Source organism: Kryptolebias marmoratus, linkage group LG19 (genome assembly GCF_001649575.2).
Source record: "Kryptolebias marmoratus isolate JLee-2015 linkage group LG19, ASM164957v2, whole genome shotgun sequence".
Lineage (NCBI taxonomy): Eukaryota > Metazoa > Chordata > Actinopteri > Cyprinodontiformes > Rivulidae > Kryptolebias > Kryptolebias marmoratus.
The window spans coordinates 19,858,018-19,862,209 of NC_051448.1; positions in this window are offsets into that span (position 1 = coordinate 19,858,018).

Consider the following 4,192-nt stretch of genomic DNA (forward strand, 5'->3'; position numbering starts at 1 on the left):
TCTTGCCGTTTGCCAACTTCACTGCGCTTTGAGGCTGTTAACTAGAGAAATGACCCGTTTCATCCTCATCCCTGCTGCGGGGGGTGCCTTTGTTTGACCAGCTTCGAAGGACGGAGGACGCCTTTCACATTTGGCGTTGTTAACGACGCTGTTGAGTTTCCAGGCTGGAACGATTAGACAGCACACAGCTTCGATGAGTTTCATAAACAGGACGTGGGCGCACAAGCTTGAAGTTATTCTCGATTTGCTCTAATCCACACAGGGTCAGAACTGTCCACACAAGTTGAAATAAACACAAACACGCTCGCTGATGTTTGCTGCCTTAAGCTGCACCTGGAACAAGCTTCTGGTACAACTCTGAATGGATACTTGACCACTCTTCTTGGTGGAGTTTGTTGAGTTTATTTAAAATGGTTGGGTTTCTTGCATGGACATGCTTGGGACAGAGGTCAGGGGCTTTGAGAAGACCATTCCAGAAGCTTATTGTTGTCCTGATTTATCCAAATTTATCAGAAATCAGGTTTAATGTGTCCTGTTGGAACAACCACTTGTGCCCAAATCTAGATGCTGATTTGAGGTCAAGTTGAAGAATTTAGACCTCCTTCATTATTCTGTCCACTTTGTTCAATACACCAGTACCACAGCATGATGCTACCACCTCCATGCTTAACAGTTAGTCCAGTTTTCTTAGATATAAAAGCCTCTTGACTCCTCCAAACAAAGTTCTTACCATTGTGGTCAAACAGCTCAATCTTTGTCTTGTCTGACCAGAGTATTTTCCTCCAGAAGACATTTGGCTCATCCATGTGGGCAGCTGCTAGTTTCTGTAGGGCTTGGAGGTGTCGCTTTTGAAGCAGGAACAGCAGGAATTGTTCTACAATGATGTAAAACTCAGTAACACTGATGTTCCAGCAGTTTCCGGTTCACAGCAGACTTGAGTTCTGGTGGTTCGTGGGTTGTTCCTGCACATCCAAACCAGTTCCTACTCCTCCCTGGGTCTTCACTGAGATCCTTGAGTTTTCCTAATGTTCGTAGTATTGGTCAGACAATCAGTCCAGTGAATGCTGTCCCACAAATCCTGTTTATGCTGACAAAAAGAAAGGTGCAGTCAATCGTAATCACTAATGAGAAGTTCATAGACTTTGGTCTTGTCAAGGTAAAACACTTTCTAGAACCTTCAGCCCAACTAATTTAAAGATTTAGGTAGATGGATTTATATATTTGAGCTTTGCTGCCTAATTATCAGCCTGTGTGGATTAGAGAAAACCCAGAATAAATTCAAACTTGTGCACCTAATTCTTGTTTTTTAAAATCACTGACGTTGTACGCTGTAAAATCATTCCACCCTGGAAAAAGCCTACAATGATTGGATGTAAACGTCTGACTGCAGCTGTATATAATCATTGCATGTACTGCCTCTTGAAAGTAATGCCCCAGCTTTATTGGCTGATGGGGAACAGACGGTTTGAGGGTGAAGAGAGGGAACTTGATGATTTGAATCTGACCATCATCAGCTCCTCTTTACTGATGCTGAGCTGCTCAACTCCAAACAAACAGAGCAGAACGGATCAGTGATGCAGAGATCCTAACAAAAATATGCTACGAATGAAAATGAGACTTAAATAAGGTCCTAGTGGCACACCAAACCCACGTCTGTGCACCACCGAAGCCCTTCATTCATGAGCTCAATCAATGGCTGAGGAGGCTGGCTCACCCTCAGTCACATTTATTACCATGTGGATGTTCCAGATGACAGAGGGTTATGGACTAATGAGACTTTCACAACCAAAACATGACAAGGAGGATTAAGTCGTCAGTAAAGCTGAGAAGAGGAAACAGAATCGGTGCAGTCAGTGCAAAGGAACGAATAAAGAACAGCGCCATCGTCCACACAACCCTCTGCAGCTCGTGTCGAGCAAGATGCAAAGCCTCTCCCGTTTTACGGCCTAATAAACGTGGAAGCAGCGAGATGGGAAGGCTTTCAGTGTGAAAAACAACAAAAAAGACGCAGCAGATGTCCGTTTTTATAGCTGCGTGTTTGATGGAATCCCAGGCAGCAACTGTTTAAGCCAGCAGCGGAGCGCGAAGGCAGAATTCCTCATGTTTTTTGTGATTCTGCAGCGAGGCATCAAGCTGTCACGTCCCGGTCCACATGGATGCTTTCTTCATCGCTCTTCTGGTCACGGCCTTGGAAGCCTCGGGATGCAAGATAAAAAAAAAACAATATTGCAATCTGATTTTAAAGCTCCCAGAAAGAATCAACGTTCTCCTGGCGTTGATATTATTGATCAACAGGATGAATTTAATTACAAGTAAAGGTCCTTGGAAATCCTCAACACAGGCCTTGGTGGACCAGGCTGCCATTTCAAAGCTTTCAGAAGAATATATAACCCAAACATCACCCAGCAGCACATTTAAAACTAAAACACTAAAAAATACCAAAATAAATCCTGAAAGGTGTCAACGCAGCTGGCCAACAGGAATCTGAATTTTCCTTTTGTAATAATCTGACAAAAACTATGTCTGAACTGTAGAAGACCTGGGATGTGAACCAAGAATAGAAGAAATGTGAAAGGTGCTCCTTCTCACCATGGTAACCCTGCGCCTCTCACTCCCTGACAGCACTCTCAATAAGACAGAAACACAGAGAAGAAACTCAGAGAGTCCCCTCCGGTTCTGAAGAACGAATCCCGAGTTCAGACACAGTGGATGTCAATGAGAGTTTGGATGTGAAGTTAGTGGAACATCATCCCTCATAAAAGCAGTCAACTCAACTTTCTGTGCCTTCAAACAGGGCTGACTTTTCTCTCCTGTTTCACCAAATCTCCACTGTTGTGTGCGAGGAAACTTCAATTACAGCATACTGTTTTTGACTGATTGATTTTTTTTTATAAAGCTGTGAAATAAATATCAAGACGGAAACACAAGATTAATGACAGAACAGTAGCAAGGGCGAGTCAATGCTTTAATACTGGCACCTTTAATTCCATGTCCGTTCCTTTTGTTTGAAAATAGATTAGACATGATGACAGTTTTTCAAATGATCAAAACTAATGACTGAGTTTGATATTTAATCAAACTTATTCTATACTATCCCAGCATCCTCCTCTGCCACACCGACCCTCTGAGCCATGAACCTTCTCCGTGGTCGTCCTCTTTTCCTCATTCCCTGACAGCTCCATGCTCAACCCCCTTCGTCCAACATGTCCACTGTCCCTCCTCTGCGCATGTCCAAACCATCCCAGCCTTGCCTCTCGAAATGTTCCCACCAAGCTGCTCGAGTATTAGTCGACTTACTCATTTTTGTGCCGGAGAGGATGAAGAAACGGGACACACTTTCTTTATATAAGCAGCTTCTGAGTGTGACCAAATTCATATGACGATGAAAAGTCCGCGTCAAACACTCCATGCTGTTCACTGCCCTGGATTTAAAAACAAGACGAGCTGGTGTGCAACAACATCATCAGAAGGTGAAGCAGAATCCTCCACCTGAGCTCCTGACGCTGTGTAACGAACAGGGTGTGTTCACGTTGACCCAGGCAGACGGCTTACTGACGCCATCTTACACCGACGTGGCGTAGATGTGCTTTTATTGTGAAACTGGAAGCTTTAGATGGACCGTTTCCATTTTATTGACAGGCGTAAAGGTGTGGCAGGTCCTGTGGTGGAAACGAGAAGGCTGGAGGCAGAAATCGGGCAGCTTGGATCCCATTTTATGTATCTGCACACAGAAACGACTGCGGTCCTTCCGTGGATAAATGGCAGCAGCTGCCTCGATAAGTGAAGTGATATTCATGACGTGTTTTCACAAAGAGTGCATGTACTTGCCTTTAAATCATTTGGCAGTTAGCCTCCTTTGCTCCTTTTTATTTTTTTGTTTAATTCAACGTCTCTCTAATAACTTTCATTCTCTCTTGCTCTCTTATTAATCAAAAGAATCCCAATCTAGAGCAGGAGGGAGGACAGATGGCAAAATGATGACAGAGCCTGACAGCACAGAGAAAGGTGGCTTCAAAGGACAAAATATGCCAAAATACAGACTTTGGAGTTAATATTAACTTGCTGCATCTGTCATCTCTCTTCTGAAACGAGATGCAAGTTAGGGAAGATAATCGTCAGAAGTAAATTTAGAAACGTCATGCGTCTGTAAGGACCGGCAGGCAACTGTGAAGAATGTAAACAACCTTCTTAT